Source organism: Rhinolophus ferrumequinum, chromosome 23, assembly GCF_004115265.2.
Source record: "Rhinolophus ferrumequinum isolate MPI-CBG mRhiFer1 chromosome 23, mRhiFer1_v1.p, whole genome shotgun sequence".
NCBI classification, from domain to species: domain Eukaryota; kingdom Metazoa; phylum Chordata; class Mammalia; order Chiroptera; family Rhinolophidae; genus Rhinolophus; species Rhinolophus ferrumequinum.
The window spans coordinates 23,983,497-24,000,837 of NC_046306.1; the positions used below are offsets into that span (position 1 = coordinate 23,983,497).

Below are 17,341 nucleotides of genomic sequence, written 5' to 3' on the forward strand. Positions count from 1 at the left end.
TGGCGAAATACAGCAACACTAGGGCACAGGAAGTGGGGGAGAAAGGGGTGACTGTTTTATTTGGAGTGGTCAAGGAAGGCTTCCCTGAAACTGTGACATTTGAGCAGAGATCTGGAAGAAGTGAGGGATGGTTTTGAGCAGAGGAATGCCTGATCAGATAGTTAGGGCTGCTTCAGAAGGAAATAGTCCCTTCCCACTGCACCCCCACTTATGAAACTGTGACATTTGATAACTCTTATGGAGATAACTCTTATGGAGATACCACTTGTTGCATGGCTAGAAGTGGAAGGACTAGGCAGAAATACAGTTTCTGGACTTTTCCCCCTCTTGTTTTCCCCCTCGTTTCCCCTGTGATCGTGTTAGAAGACAGAAGGAGAAGGTGTTTCAGGAACACTCACTTTAGGTTGTGTTTGTTTAGCTTTCCACCTTTCCAATGATTCACCATCTTAACTTCAAAGCAAAACATTTTCATTTTCAGATATTTAAGAATCTTGCTATCATTTTTCTTAGTAGTTCAAGTGCAGTTTGCGTTAAATAACACCGGTACTCAGAGGTACTTAGTTTGGGGAGTGAAAAAATGTTCCTAAGGAATTCAGATCAAATTACTATTTCACGTCAGTTGAGAGCCTGGAAGCGAGATTGCTATCATACTCCATATTATAGACCAGAAAGCTGAGGCCCAGAGAGGGGAAGGGACTTGCACAGGTTCACACCGTCCTTCACTGGACCAACGCGCTTTCTGCGATGCCCCACTGCCCCACTCTAAGTACAGACAGGCTGGTGGGAGAGGACCCGGCTTTGCGTGCTCGCATCTCTGCTCCCACGCCCTCCGGAGCAGGATGCCAACTATCTCTTTAAGAAGGAAAGTGAAGACCGGCCGCTTACGCAGCTGCCGGCGAGCCGCCGACTGGCTCATCCCTTCCATCCACCTCACCCTCCCCTCCCCGCCCTCCCGGCAGCCCCAGCCCCGGCGAGCACCCAGTTAGCCTCCTGCAGCAGGGACTCCGGGCAGCAGTTCGGCAGCCCCGGCAGGGCGGCTGAAGCCATGGAAGCCACCGCAGGTGATGACAGGGACCCCGGGGACCTGCGGGCCCACCGCCCAGCTGCGCCTGCCGCAGCCCAGAGTGCCAAGTTCGGGGTGGGGGGAGGGGCGGCGCGGGGGAGCGGACAGGGCGCCGGGCAGGCAGCCTGCCCCCCAGGCTTTCTGGCTGCGGTGGCCCAGCTGTCAGCGGCCCTGGGCTCGGCTGCCTGGGTGTCCCCGCCCGCGTTCACCAGCACCTGTCTTTTTTCCCCCACCGCCGCAGGTTGCTGATCAGGGCCAGGCAGCTGCAGCAGCGACTGCAGACGCGCTGCGCCAAGCCCGGCCGAAGTGGGGCGAGCCGGCGGGGCTGCGGAGGGCGAGTGGACTCAGGTGAGGAGGCCGCGGCGAGCGGGAGGGGGCCCTGCGCTGCCCCGCGGCGGGTGGGGGCCGCTTGCTGCGGTAGAATCCTCAGAGGGCCCCGGCCGAGGAGGGGTTAACTGTGACTCATTCTTACCCTTCCTTCATTCCCCTACATCCTTCTAACTGCACCCCCACCTCCACCATGAAATTCACAATTAGAGAACGCTGATTACAACAGGGAAGATGCCCAAGAGGGGCCATTAGGAGGATTTTAGGGACCACCCCATTCCTATTTGTCTTCCACTTCCAGCGTCTGGCGAACATTGAAGCCTCTTTTCTGTTGGAGGAGGAGCAAGGGTATCTGGGGGTGGGAGAAGGATGGAACCCCGCACCCAACCCAAGGTCAAGTGCCAGGGACTACCTCCTTCCCACATGCCCCCTGAGAAGCACCAGGGCCCTGCAGCAGATACTGAAAAAATGCCCACGACCTCTCGAGTGGGAGACGTGAGCCTCAGTCTCCCTGGAGCTTCCATGGGATATGATGCTTTCTCCTTCCACTCCCCAGCAGGGAGCTGCCTCGTTTGGACCCCCTAGCCTGATAAGCCCCGTACCGGCTTCCTCAACCCTGCAGATGAGAAGAGGCCAGCGCTGCCTGTTTCCTCTGCCTTCTCTGCCCCTCTGGTGGTGTGGGATGGGCTGGAGTTGCTTCCCTGAAAACGGTGATCTCTGCAGGCAGGGTGATGTAGAGAAAGTGCCAGGGATTGAGGTTCTAGTCCTTTAGTGTGCTAGTAGCCATTTTAAAATTCTTTAGGTGTGGATGTCTGTCTGCTCCTCTGTTCAATGTGGGTGTTGGATTATGTGGTCTGCACAATTTTAATATGTCACCCAAGCATCTATTACATGTCAGGAGGACCCCTCTATTAAAGTAACCCAGGATTTAAACTTGAGTCTATGAAATATTTGGGGTTTCCTCAGTGGAATTCCCAAGCGTAACATTGACCTTGTGGGCTTCCTGGAACTGGAGACACCAGACAGCCCTACACGGGCATCCCTGCACCATCACTGGGGTGACCTTTGTCAGGTAACTTCCCTTCCCCAAACTGCAATTTCCTTATCTGCAAATCTGGGAAGAAGGGTACGTGTGTAAGAGGGTTGATGTGAGGATTAAATGAGATGTGTATGGAAAACCTAAAATCTTGCCTGCTCCTGGCACATAGTAGATTCTCGGGGACGCAGGACTCTGGGAGATAGACTGGAGAAGAGAGGAGGAGCTGCTTTTAGTCTTCTTCTCTCTCCACTCCGCCACCCCTCCGGTCTCTTCCACATCCCTGCTTGTGATGTCCCTGCCAGGGGATAATGAATGCTGGAGTATGTGGGGCTGCTGGGCTGAGGGCCTGGGAAGGAACCAGGAGGTGCAAACATTTCCACTGCAAGGGCTGTGACATCATTCTAGCAAGTGATGGTCCCAAGGAGGCATATATAGCCCAGTCCTGGGTTTGGAGAATCTTGGCATCTGAGGGCAGAGTCCCTAAGGGGGCAGGAGCATGAAAATCATGTGTGTGCTGGGAGCGGGCAGGAAGCAGGGACCTCAGTGCTGCTCCCTGCCCTCCCTGGAGTCTCTCACTAGAAGCTCCCTGAGACAAGGCAGTCAAGTTTTTGGTGTCCATATTTTCTATTCTTTATCTTCCTTCCTGCTTCACATTTACCCTTTCTTGCCCCGGTTTATTCCACAAATGCCTTCTGCCCCTTACCGGCATGATAAAGAAAGCTCCCCACAGGGTGGGGCAGGGCATTTTGCTGCTGCATCATTGGGACCAAAAGAAGTTGTGATGTCCCCACCTGCCCTAAATCCCCATTCGATTGTGAGCTCCTCCTGGCAGAGGCCCTGTCTTTTTCCTCTCTGTGTCTCCAACCTCTAGCCTGTGAAAAGGCACAAAGTAGGTCCTCAGTAAGCTTGAGGAAATGATGTCCCTAAGCCAACTAGGTAAGGGAGAAACTGCGGGAACGTGTTGACGGTGTGAGTGAAATCACTTTTAAGTACAGGGCACTGGGCAGGTTGTTGGTTGCCATCATTATTGCTGTTACTGGTACTATTATTACTATTGCCAGTGGCCCACGATGGTTTCACCTTCTCCTTGAGTCGGGCTTGAGGGGGCCAGAGGTGCCTGGGAGAGTGGTGACGTTGGCAAACAGATGATGCTAAGATGAACGTGAAGGGAAGGTTGGGAAGAGTGTGAGTCCAGCCACTTGCTGTGTTTGGGGGAGGGAGAACGACAAGGAGAATCAAGTGGGCCGAAAGGATGCGCAGTAGAAAATCAGGAGACCCAGTCCCAGGTCTCCTTGTGTAACCTTGGGCCAATCACACCTTCTCTCAGGATGTCTAGGTCCCCAGCTATAAAATGAAAGGTCTGGACTACATGATCCCTCAGATCCCTTCTGGTTCTGACATTTTGTCAAGTGGATTTTGTTAAATAAAAAGGGAGCAATTGTTACCACTCTCAGTATCCTTTATGGGCTAGACCAATCCCTAGCTCGGGTAATACTCATAACACATTATACGTATTTGAAAGATGATGAAACTGAGGCTTAGAGAGATTGACGTGCCTAAGATTACACACCTGGAAGCGGCAGAACTGTTATCTGACACCAGGTCTCGCTGACTCGAAAGCGCGCGTGCTCTCTCAGAAGTCACCACTGTGAGTTGTGTGTACACTGCATGCGTAGGGGTTTGGAGAAGGGCAAGCTGTGAAGGTTTCATGACTCCCCAGAGTGGTTACTGCAGGGAACTTGATGGGTTGAAGAGTGTTTAAGTCAGTGCTGAAAAGTTTTCCTTTCACAATGAGCTCTGCTTTGCTGGTGGGTGGTGGGTGCCCCTTTACCAAGAATGGCTAAGAATGAAGGACAGTCGGACAGGCACACTTTTTGAGCACTTCCTCTGTGCTGTGCTCTGTTTTACACAGGTTCACTTACTTACTCCTCAGACAATCCAATGATGTACGCACGATAACTTTACCCATTTTATAAGTGACAGAGCCAGGGCAGAGAGGCAGAGATTCTTGCCCAGAGTTACACAGCTAATGTGTTGCAGAACCTAAGAAAGTTTAGCTGGACACTCACTGTACTGGCGTCAAAAGGGTTGCTTTTAGTCGAAGCCCTCTCATTGACTGCGTGTGTAGCTTTGGGTAAGCCAGTTCTCTCTAAATGCCAGTGTTTCCATTCCCCAAAGAGACTGGATGCATTTCCCCAAACAGACTAGCTCTAAAAGGCCTAGATGCCACCTTGTCCCAGGATAGGAGTGGAGGGGATTCCTTATCTAACTAAACATCAATCAGCTTTGGTTATTGTTTATTAGCCAGGCCCTGGGATAAATGCATGGGACGCAAGAAAGAGTAAGAGTTGCTCTTTAGTTTCAAGAAGCTCGCAACTGACACAGGGAGACAGACCAATACCTAAACATGTAGGTATGAGAAACCATCTGGGATCTGTGATAATAGTGAGATGGAATGTAATGGGACAGGGAGACGGAATGGTCTTTTCTACTCGGTGGTCAGGAAAGCTTTAGAGAGTTGATAGCATTGTTATCTCCTTATTTTCAGCATTGAGTTTGTAGTTATAATGATGATGATGATGATGATGATAGATATTTTACCCAGCTTAGCACATTTCCAATGGTTGTCAAGAATTGTTGGCTCTTGACCTCAGCAACCCAAAAAGTGGCCACAGAGGCTGGGGGACCATTCAGGCTCACTCTTGGCACAGTTCCAATGGAAACATCCATTTGTCCCGGGTAGGCCAGAAGCTTTCCTGTACTTAGAGGCTTCTAGAGGCAGGACTCTGACATTGCTCTTAGACAGCCTATCTAGTACCTACAACCATCCAGTGGGCTTGGGGAATTCTTCCTCGTGTCGGTTCTCAGCATCCCCCCTGTCTGGAGCACCTAACACCTGCAGGGGTGAAGGCATTTACCCAGGATTACTCAGCAAAGCTGGAATCACAACTCTGGCCTAAGGGGGCCTGCATTTCTCAGCCATATGCGGTCTTTCTACATCCAGGTCACCAGGGGCCCGAGGGGCCGTTTCTTCATTTGATGGGCACCTCACACAGAGTGAAGGTTTGGTGCAGGTGATATGAAGCCCGAGGTGAGGGTCTTTGGAGACGGGGAGGCCTGTGTTCCCTCGGCTGCTTTGCACCCCTTAATAGACAGATATTTATGAAGTGTTTGTCTCATGCTCAGTACTGTCCCCTGAAATGAAGTGCTGAGTCAACCAAAAGGGGGTGACTGGGAAGCCGCCTGGTGCAGTGGAAAGAGCCAGCCCTGAGGAGTCCGGAGACGCACCCTACCTGGCTCTGCTCTGCCATAGACTCCCTGGGTGGCCTGAGGCAAGGCCCTTTGCTTTTCTGCACCTGCAAAATGAGAGCCAGAAGCGCGGGTCTCTCAGGGCTTTTCAAGCTCTGACTAGCTAACAATTCAGCAACTCTTTCTCCTGTTCTCTAACCACTTTGGGGGGTACAAGAGTGGATAGGATACAGACAACTGTAACCTGAGGAAGAAGGAGATAAATATAACAAGAGGCATGAACAAGTGCTCTGTGGGTTTGCTGAAGGGCGGGGGCTGGGGAAAAGCTGAGTTCTAAAGCCACCTCTCCAGAGATAGGATGAGATACTGATAGAGGTGGGTTGGATTTTTTGAAGCAGGAGGGGCAGCAGAAGCTGCCATTCTGGGACAGGAAGGCTGGATAGCAGGCGGCGGTCCTCAGATTTAGATTCCAAACATCAGTACATGTGGGAATCTATCCTAGGTTAGCCAACTGTTTATTTTGCCAGGTAAGGACATTCAAATGACACTTGGAGTCCTGTTTACTACCACTATTATATAGATAGAGAAAGAGCATTTTGACACCTCTAACCCCAAAGAAAGAAGGCTATACAATATCAGGAAAAAAAGGTACTCCTTCAAATTGAATGCATTTGGTTTTATTAAAAACTCACTGCATTGTCCGTATTTTGCTCGTTTTGCCACAGACTAGTATCCTCCTGTTTGGCTCTGGAGTCAGGCTGCTTGGGTTCGAATCCTGAGCCTCTGTTTCCTCATTGGTAAAATGGGGACATCGTAAGGTCATCACAAGGTCGGTTTGCCATAATAAAGCTTGTAAAGCTAGGGACCTCAACCCCAGTTATCTACGGAGGCAAAACAAGGTGGGCTGTTTGGGGGTTATAGCAAATTGAAAAGTGCTTGCTTGAAAGAGGCAGCTGCTAGCCTGCTCCCGCCATCCTTGCCATGTAAGAATGTGGGCCCAACGTCGTCAGATCTTCCGATTTATAAGACAGACATCTGGATGTTCATGACATCTCTTGAGTTTATAAATGTTGTCAACTAGGCAGCATTTTTAAATGCGCATGTTAAAATGGAGCTGTGGCAAGCCATCAGTCTGTGTCCTCTGATGTCAAGTTCTAGATGCCAGGCACATTCTAGTGCTCAGTAGTTGTCGGCTAAGTGTGAGCGCGGAGAACGGACACAAGGCTGGAACGGTGGCCTGGCCAGGGCATGCCTTGTCTGCAAGCCCAGGTAACATTATTTTGGCAGCTTGTGATCTGCTGCTGCTGGGCTGCCAGCTTCAAAGGCCCTATTTGTGTTTCTGCCCTTTCAGCAGCATTGTCAGGATTGAGTCTCTGGGGACCGAGGCCCCCAGACATCTCTGTGCCCCCTTGAAGTTGGCACTTGCCGGGCCTCCCCACCTCAGAGTCTCTGGAAGCCCGGTCGGCAGCCTCAGAAGAAGGGACTTGGCTAACGGCCTGTGAAGCCTGGCACAGCCGCCACTTTTGAGGGACCCGCAGGAAGAGTGGCTCTGGCTGTTCCTGTTCTCTGGAAGCCAGGCTTAGGGGGAGGAACCCCACTTATATGGTTTCAGGGCATCCTGGGATTCAGACTAAAGCCGCTCATGACCTTTTACGTTCTTGTAGCTCCTGTTAATCAAATATTTATCAAGTACCTACCGTGGTAAGGATTGATCCTGGCCGCTGTGGGGGAATGCAAAGAACTGTTTTTACATCCATTCATTCAACCAATATGTACGGAGTGTCTACTCTGAGGCAAGCACCAAGATGTGGTCCCTACCATCAGGGAGCTTTCTAACCTGCTAAAGTTACACGGATGGTGCACGGGGCCTGGCTCGCAGAGGTGTCACTGCCCTTGGCCTGTGTGCCTCTGAGTGTGAGGTGCTAGCATATGTACCTTTTAGAGGGCGGGTGTGGGGATCGGATGAAGCACTCAGCGCTCTGCCCACCACAGGGGTGCTCAATAGGAGGGAAGCTGCATTAAATAGTGTTAACCCGGAAAAGTGGGCAGATCCAGGAGAAAGGCCAAGATGTACATGGGTCAGCGGGAACAAGAGGAAGCAAAACAATTCAGGCCCATTTAGCAGATGGTATCCTCATTTTACAGACGAGGACAGTGAGGTTTAGAGAAGGGACGTGGTTTGTTCAGTTACATAGCTATGGTGTAGCAGCGCCTACGCTTCACGGCTGGTCTGTTTGGCATCGAAGCTATGTTCTTTCTTCTAAGCCATCTTGCCTCTAAAGAAGTGACTGAGGAGCAAAATAATACAACCACTACATACGACGGTGAGGCACAGTGCTACCTGGTGAGGTAGGCAGTTTTTATAGTTGAGGAAACTGGGACTCCTAGAAAGAAGAAATTGGCCCGACTTACATATGAAGTGGGGGAGTCAGGACCCCAGTCCAGGTGTACTGGAGGTGGCTTCCCACACTGTCGGGACAGAATAATAGTCTTCAGGACTTAATGATAATTGTCTACAGATACTGAAAGCACAGTCACGGGAGAGGCTTCCACATGCTCCGAGGGGCAGACTCCAGACCAGTACTTACAAGTGCCAGCCCGGGAGGCAAAGTTTGGCTCTGTTCCAGGAAGAACATTCTAAAGTGAAAAAGCATCTAACAGTGAAACAGTATGTGTTGAGAGCTGGTCTAGTTCCTCATTTCTGGGCTGCTCACATCGGCCTGGACAGTCAAGAAGGAATTCTTACAATGGGACAGAGTTTGGAATGTCTGTGTTTGACAGTCTTGTAATCCTAGTAGGACCGGTCACAGGTGATGCAAGCAGTGAGTGCTACTGGCGTTCCAAGGAGAAAGAATAACTGCAGGCTGAGGCTATCTGGGAAGACTTCCTGGAGGAGGAGGAAGAACCAGCACAGGATCTAAAGGGCTGGCAGAGTAAGGGCTGGGGAAAGGGAGAGGAGTGGGACTGAGTAAGGTGAACCAAGTCCTAGGGCAGTGAGCCCACCAGTCTGGCTGGTGGCCCTCAGCAAAGGGCATTCCCCTGTTCTCCTGGGCTTTTTTAAATGGTGGAAATGGAGACCCAGTGCATTCCAGGTCTTTCCCAAAGCCTCATTAGGAGGCCGATTTGGTACCACTTACCCTCCAGCCACCCCCACTTCCCTTTGTTGTATCACTCACCTACCTCCCGTCCTCCCTTTCAGAAGTGGCAGACTTTGGACATTGAGTTTAAGTAGGAGAAAGTCATGCCATACTTAGCCTCTGCAGTGAGGTGAAGGCCATGGGGCAGCTGCAGGCGTCTGACCATGGCCACCTTCCATTTGGGGCACAGAGCCAGCGTGGGGGGAGCCTTGGCTCCGCCCACTGAAGCAGCCCTGGGCCTCCTAGGAGCTACTTGCTGCTCGGGGTGAGCAGTGGTTTCAGAGTCAGGCCTGGCTCATCTCCAGTTCTACGGCTTATTAGCTTGGACCTCAGACAAATTGCCTTACCCCATGGGCCATGTTCTCATCTACCAAAGAGGGATCGATGGTTTCTGCCTGAAAGGAGAAGGGGTGATGTGCTGAGATCCTCTGTGGAAGGGCCTGGTGGGCAGCAGACATACCCAGTGTCCCTCCTCTCTACAAGCCTCTGTGGCTTCTCTGGCCCTCTGAGACCCAGCTCTCGTCCAGGTGAATGATAACAGCTATGCTACACAGCAGGCACAGGGATGTGTGGCCTTGCAGCATCCTCTGACAGCTCTGTTGAGGAAAGTATTGTTATAGAAGAGAAAACTGAGTTACAGGGAATTTAAGCAACTTGTCCAAGGTCCCACAGCTATTACAGGTGGTTGAGCTACCAAATATCTGATACCAGAGCCCACGTTCTCCCCGCTCCCCTTTTTCTCCCTTTGCTTTCTCATTCCTCTCTCTCTTTCTGTTCTCGTAGGCCTGTGAATGTCCATTCTTCCCTCTTCCTCCCCTTTACTGGGCTATTAAGAGCAAGATTAGCAGCCCTGGGCCTGATTGGAGCAAGCTGGACTAAGAACTAGAGAAGGGCACTTTGAAGTTTTGTTATTTCAGAAATGTCCCTAAAGGGGACCCTTAGCCGTGTTCTACCCGAGGTCGGCAATATTTCCTCCATGGGCCATTCCTTTTCACCTCAATTACTTTTACTCACCCCGTCCCCTCTGCCTGAACTTTTCTTCACACCACTACTGCTATCTCCCCACGTTCCAATCTACCTTAAAGCCCAGCTCAAATGCCATCTTCAGGGGCCCCTCTTCTGACGCCCACAGCTCCTTCACAGAGCCTGGGCTCGTTGTCATCACTCCACGCTTTGTGCTCACAGAGGATGGAGAGCACCTGACCCCTTCACAACCGCCCATTCCGTGCGCCGCAGAGACCGGGCCACGCTGGGTGGCACCCGGGGCTTAGATTGGAGTGGTAGGTCCCCTGGAGCCAACTCCCTGTTTTGTGGCTTCCTTCTGGAAGGCCCTTCTCCACCCCCGATGGAGGGGCTCCTTACTCTGCGGGCTCAGTGCCTGGGAGAGGAAGGGCCTCAGAGTACAGTGAGACTGGCAGGAGATCTCTGTCCTAAGGAATATCGGAGGCCAACTTCCACCTGAGGGAGAGCAGAATCTAAGCCCGGACAGCAGGAGACCCCTCGACCTGCTGCTCTCTGAGTGGGCGGAAATGGAGAGCACAGACTTTGGAGTTGGACACACTTGGACTGCCATCTCAGTCTCCACCATAGACTTCACTCTGTGACTGGGGGAGCAAGTCACCTGATTTCCTGACCTCGTGTTTCCTCAGTAGTAAAAACAAGACCTTTATAACTTCTCTAGTTTTCCAAAGATCCAATGCATCTTCAGTTGGTAGTTGGTAGTGAGCTCCCTTCTCACTGGAGGTGTTCAAACGGGGCCTGAGGGGCTGCAGAGCAGGAATGTTGTTGTTCAGAGAAATGGAGCTTCAAACAGATGGATGCTGGTCTTTGAAACCCTCAGATTCTTTCCTGCCCTGAATTCTTGTGACTCTGCAAAGACTTGACTCAGATCTCATTAGTCAATTATTAGAAATCAGTTGGGGTTCCACTTGGATGTCTGTTTAGTACAGATAAAAGACAGAATTCTGCTGGAATTGTGGGCTAATTGAAGGCTTTCTCCCAAGAATTGGCAAGGCTAGGAACAAAAATCAGGTCCGAGAAGACCTCTAATTCTATGAAGGGAGCTTGGCTGGGGTGTTTGGGGCACGGGGCTAAATCCAGGTTGGATTTTAGGAAGGCTACACCATGGCAGATAGAATGAACTGACTAGGGCAGGGACTGTGTGTGATTTCCCTCTGAACCCCCAGCGCCCAGCACAAGCCAGGCACACAGAAAGTGCCCTGGAAAAATAAAAGGAGCAAATGAAAAGTAGCCTGGTGTCCCTCACAGATAGAATCCTGGGTTGGCAGATTCTTAGAGCGTCCCTAGAGGCCACATGGCAGGTTCATGCTCCACGTAAGTCTGTGAGTGTGGCCTGGCTGCCTCAGGAAAGACTCGTCCTGCCTGCTGCTGCTGCTGCTTTCCCTTCTTCCTCTTCCCCTCCTTCTTGTTCCAGCTTTACTGAACTCTAGTCAGCATACCACAAGCTGACATATGGGAAGTGTACAATTGGTTAAGTTTTGACATAGTATATAACCCACGACACCATCGTAATGGATAATAAACGTATCCATTATCCCCCATAATTGCAAAGGGGCAAGTTCCCTCTTGCCCCTTTGCAATTCTCCCTCTCATGCCTTCCCCTCCTCTCACCTCCAGGCAACCATCACTATAGATCGGCTTTCCATCACTATAGATTACCGTGCATTTTTTTTTTTTTAGAATTTTAAATGGAATCCTGCAGCCCGTGCTTGTTTTTGGTCTGGCTCCTTTCACGCAGCATGATTATTTTGAGATTCATGTTGTATATGTCAATAGTTGATTCCTTTTCATTGCTGAGTAGTAGTCCATTGCAGGGAAGGATAAAACGTGATTTGTTTATCCCTTCCTTTGATGGACATTTGGTTTTTTTGCTTTTAGAAATAAAGCTGCTGCGAACATTTGTGTATAAGTCTTTGTGTGGGCATATACTTCCCCTTGGGTAAATACCCAGGAGTGAAATGGCTGGATTACCCGGTAAATATATATCTCACGTCTTAAGAAACTGCCCAGTATTTCCGAAGTGGTTGTACCATGTTAACTTCCCATCATGGGTACAAGAGCTCTGGCCGTCCACGTACTCACCGGCACTTGCTGCGGTCAGTCTTTTCATTTCAGCCATTCTATCAGGTGTGTAGTAGCAGCTCCTTATGGCTGTATTGCATTTTTTCAGTAAGTTATGATGTTCAGCTTCTTTTGTGTGCTTATTTGTCACCCATCTGTCGTCTTGGGTGAAGTGTCTGTGCAAATATTTTGCCCACTTTTAAATCTAACCATTAGGTTGTTGGTTGTCTTATTATTGAGTTGTGAGAGTACACTTTGGATACAAGGTCTGTGTCAAATATCTATTTTGCAGATACTTTCTCCCAATCTGTGTCTTGCCCTAGAGGGCCCTGTGGGAGTTTCAAACGCTGTGCATATGTGTGTGTGCCCGTGTGAATGTGTGGGATTGAAAGGGAGAGAGACTCAGAGAGAGAGACTGGCTTCCTCAGAGACTCCTGCTTCTGAATTCAGTTCTTCCCTGCTAACATCTAGAATCACAGAAAGACAGTACCCAGAGGTACTTCCGGTTCATGTCTCAACATCTTCATGTTGCAAACAAGGAGCCTGAGTCCCTAAGATCCTGTAGGGTGTGATGTTACAGCCCACACAGACCTCTGACCTCTAGCGGAAGTGGGCCCACAGCTGGGTACCTCGATTCCTTTTATTCCTGTGATCCTAGGTGAGTCAGGTAACTTTTCTGAGCTTCTCTCACCTTGTCTGTAAAATGGGCTCAGCAGTGCCTTCCTAGGGGTGGGAGGCTAGAGCAGAGCTCTCGAGCTTGACCATCCCAACTTCAAGGATGAGGAGTGTGTGTTGGCACCATCTATTGCCATCAAAAGGCATTTTGGAAGCAGAGCAGGGGGAGCCATGGATTCATTAAGGCAGGTTTGCTGAGCTCCACACCGGGCACGGTTTGGGGAGCCACCGGCTGGGCAGCCTTTTCTGTTTTGCTCTGGGTTGTGTGGAGCCTGGTTGAGGCATCAGCACCTCTTCTGCCAGAGCCCTTCGCAGCTCACCAGCAGCACACACGCTGCTTAAGCTAAATGCCTGTGTGTGTAGAAACCCTCAAAAGATGGAAGATTGGGGTCCACAGCTGGAGACGTGTGTAAACAGCCTGTGTCCTGTCGCTCCAAAAGAAGTGCTCCAAAAGAAGCATGTGCAGTGGGGCCACCATGGAGGGAGCCATGAACTCTGTCTCCTGGGAAGCTGTGCCCAGGCATCCAGGCTGGAATTGCTCTTGGAAGATAAGTTGGTGGAAGAACCGTGGAAGGGTTTTCCACACAGAGGGCAGCACACAGGCAAAAGCGTGGTGAATCCACAAAGTGAGCTCAGTGAAGATGGTTGGGAAGGTGTGATGGGAGACAAGCTGACAGGCAGGCAGCGGTCAGGTTGTCGCAGCAGCCCTGTGAGGTGGGTGGTGTTATCTCCATTTTATAGATGGGGAGACTGAGGTACTAAGAAGTGTGCCCTTAGGCCTGTGAGTCCGTGGCAGAGCTGAGAGTCCTGGGTCCCAGACTGTGTTCTGTCTACTGTGTCCCGGGAGAGACGGGCTGTGGAGCTCTCTCAGGGCCCCTTTGGTCCCTAGACAATGTGTGGACTTCTCAGGACTCCCAGGTCATCTGGTTGGCTGCCTAACTTCCTTCAGCAGGTGTTTGCTAGGCCTTGAGTCTCGATCCAGCCCTTTTCTGGCACCTCGGAAGACTTGGAGTCACTGAAGGCATGATGCCCCCTTGTCCTTGGGCCCTTGCAGGCTAAACGACAACTACCCAGATTCATAAGCCCGGGTGTGCTCACAGCGCACAGGCCAGAACTGCCGCTGTCACTCTGGGTACCTGTGTGTTTTAAGCTGATACAATACATTGCCAACCTTGAACAAAAATGGGGTTCTGTCATTAAGGGCGAAGGGGGAGAACTGAACACTGGGTAAGCAGTGATTAGCATCCTTCACCCCAACCTACCGAGAGGCCTGGGCATCCGTGTGGTTCTTCCCTCTCCCGCATTCCCCACAGCCCAACGCTTTGGAAGCTAGGTAGGTAGAAGAGGGTTGGAAGGGTTTTCCACGCAGAGGGCGGCACATGGGCAAAAGCGTGGTGAATCCACAAAGGGAGCTCAGTGAAGAGTCTGCCTCCTCAATTTTTCTTTAATCCACCTTTGCTTCTCTCACGTCCTCTCTTCTACTCCCATCTTAGCTCCCCTGGTGCCTCTCATCTCGTCCCAGTCCAGTCTCAGCAGAGCTGCTGCAGGCCTGTCTTCTGTCATGGAAACCTGGCCTTGTCATTCCTCTGCCCAGAACTTTTTTCTGTAAGCTCAGATGGCGCTCCCCCAGCACCCAGCCTTCCTCCCTTCTCCCCCTCTGCCCCCACACTGTCTGGTCTAGTGGTACCCAGCCCCTTGTCCTCCTATTCTGCCATGCCTCTGCGATGGTAACCCCTGCCCGCTGCCTTGAATCTGGAGTGCTCTTCCACAGACAACTCTGCAGTCCATCCTTCAGAACCCTGCTCAAGGATACCTCCTTCTGGGTTCTGCAGAGACTGGCTCCCTCCTCTGCCCAACCCCTCCCTGACCTGTGTGGGCTTCAATTACTGGGACTGTCAGGGGAGGACACAGCACAATAGACACTTGATAAATATTGACTGAAGTGGCCCTGCCAGAACTGCCACACAGATAAGAAGTGCTATAACTAGGAGAGGGGAGAAGCTTTGGGGGACTTGCTCTCAATCTTGGAGCTCAGGCCTGCAGGAGGCCTGAGTTTCCCCCTTGGCCACAAAGGCCGAAAAGACACAGAAAGAGCATCTCGGATAATTCTTGTGTCTGAACTTGAACTCCTGGCCTTTTAGGAGGCAAAGCTAAGTACCAAGTGTTTTATCAAGTGAAAAGCACAGCCGATGCGTGTTTGTTATGGGGGAAGACGGTCCATTGGCAACTCAACCCTTTTTGACCCTATAAATCTACTGGGGATCCATCCTGAGGAAATAATTCTAAATAAAGAAAATAATTATTCACAAAAATATCTATTTTAGCATTCTTTTTGATAGGGAGAAAGTCTAAATGTTCAACAGGGGAGATGTTAGGTTAGCCAGGATGGACCCATAAAATGAACTATTATGCAGCCCGTGAAATACTTGTTATCAAGCATATTCCATACCACGGACAGTTCTTAAACCATATAAAATGTTTTAAAGATATAAAGGTGCATATATGCCATGGTTATAACTATATAAAACAAACATCCTGCACCCCAGCCCCCCCAAAAAGGTTTTTTACTGTGTTTAGAAAAAAAAAAAACTACAAGGGGCAACAATAAAATTAATCCGTGGTTTATCTTTGGGTAGGAAAACTGGAGGTTTTTCAAAAAGGGTGTGTGCTACTTTTAGAACTATAATAAGTACGTTCATACACGTAAGTCTATTTAACATTTTAAAAATATCCAGTCAGAGCTCAGGGAGCCCATTTTAATTCCTGACCTTCGTGGGATGAGTTATTCACTTGTCTCTGGGCCTTGGTTTATAAAATATAGGAAAGAAGTAAGTATACATTGGGGGTGTGCCAGGCTCTTCACAGACATTATCTAATTAAACCTTCACAATGAAAACACTGCTTTTCCAATGGGAAAGCTCAAGCTTGTGGTCAATCTGCTTAGAACTAGGTTTCCAGCTGGGCCTTGCGCTAGGACAAAGCCCCTGCTCCGCAGGCCAAGCCTGGGGCCCCTATGATTATGAAGAGCTCTGCCTGCTCCGGGGAACAGGCAGGAGGGAGGGACACCTGAGAGCGCTGTGTCAACAGAGCCCGTGCAGGAGTTTATCTTACAGGGTGGGGGAGGGCAGTGTTTGCCCGCAGGTGGGAAGAAGAGAGGTCTGTGCTGACGACAGCCAGAGCTGGAGTTCTGTGCTGTACCTCTCCCACCTGGCAGACTTTGCCTGCACAGGATGTCCCCCTCGCCCAAGTCGCCTAGTCTATGTTCCCAGCCTCCTGGTGCATCCCAGTGTCCTGGATTCAGAGCTGCCAGCCTGAACTGAGTCCCAGCTCGACCACTGATTTACTATCCACCCCCGACCTCAGAAACCTCTGCCTATAAGATGGGATTGACTGGAGATTCCAAACTCCAAAGCTAGGCAGCTAACAAAACAGCCCAGGTGTAAGAGCGCTGGAAAGAACGCTGGCGAAAAGGAACCACTTCTGGAGCCAGCCCATCATTGCCTTGCAGGCATTGCAGACACAGAGCTGCCGGGTCTTTTGGGTTGTTTATGACAAGCCAGAAATCTGGATTTATTAGAATATGAAATCTCTCCGTTTATAAATGTTAACTGAAATGAAAACATATACACATGCAGGCCAAATGAAAGTGGTCTACAGGCATGACAGGGCCCAGGGGCCTGCCCGTTTGGGACCTCAGAGAACCTTGTGGCTTTGACCCTCTGGTTCCTGGACTTCTGGTCTGCAAACGCTGCTGGCGATAGCACAGGGCAGAATGAGGCCCAGGCCTGCAAGAGCAGAAAGGTCAGGCTGCTAAGGAGAAGGGGGCCTTAAGTTTGGCTCTCCTGGGCCCCGTACCTGCCCTAGGCCAGTACCTAGGCCTTAAAAGGTCCTGTCCTGCTGCCTGCCGGAAACACTTTCCCAGCTGCGGCTTGTGGCTTGTTGCGTGCTAGGTGCTGTGCTTGGCAGCGTGACCTGCACGACCTCACTTCATGGTCATGACAATGATTAACCCTCACATACATCTAAGGAAATTGGCCTTGCATGTGACTGGCCTGAAGGCACACCACTCCCAGCCGTGCTGGGATTTGAAAGCAGCAGTGTCAGACTCTAGCCCAGAGCTCTTTTGCATAGTCATCATGCCTCCTCCTCCTCCTCGGAGGGGACTGCTGGTGGCGGTGCGCGTGTCAGTGTTTAGTACACACAGCAGACAACACCCAGATGAGTGTGATTATGTGTGCACACTTGGGCATAAACACAGCTCGACCTTGTGTGTGTGTGAATCTGTGTACTGGATAGCTGTGCTCAATACAGTCGATTGTCGTGATTTGTAATACTTATGTTCTATAAAGCCGCTGCGAACCCTGTGTACTGAGCCATTGTTCCTAAGGCTAGGTGCCCGGGAGCCCGTGGTCACGACTGTTTCACTAACCGATCCACACATAACACATCCCTGTGGTATGTGTGTTGCTGTTTGAAGGCACCTTCTTTAATATATATTGTTCATTCACTCACATTGAACTCATGCTGCCAGCACTATAATTCATACCTGAACGAAGCTTGTCTGACACACATCACAGGCTCCTTGCGCATAGGAACGCTACACACAGCTTGTCAACACTACACTTGTGGGCCATTTTAAACAGCAAAATCGACAAAAAGCACAGAAGTATTACTAAACAACATTTATATTACTAAATATCTAAGTAAATAGGGCACTAAATAGATCACATTAAGGACGCTTGTTTACAGGATGAGAAATGAAACAGGAAG

At 50.5% G+C, this 17,341-nt stretch overlaps 1 protein-coding gene across 9 annotated transcripts in view; it reads left to right on the forward strand.

Annotated features, from left to right (window-relative positions):
- Positions 1 to 878: 878 nt before the first annotated feature.
- The window catches only part of SNPH (syntaphilin), a 40,225-nt gene continuing 23,762 nt past the window's right edge, over positions 879 to 17,341 (forward strand). For 5 of the 9 annotated variants that reach the window (XM_033094868.1, XM_033094871.1, XM_033094869.1 and 2 more), the window contains exons 1-2: positions 879 to 1,061; positions 1,305 to 1,411. The gene's annotated coding sequence lies outside the window, so the exon portion shown is untranslated. The remainder of the gene's footprint in view (positions 1,062 to 1,304; positions 1,412 to 17,341) is intronic. The other 4 variants (XM_033094874.1, XM_033094877.1, XM_033094875.1 and 1 more) reach the window with 3 other exon arrangements.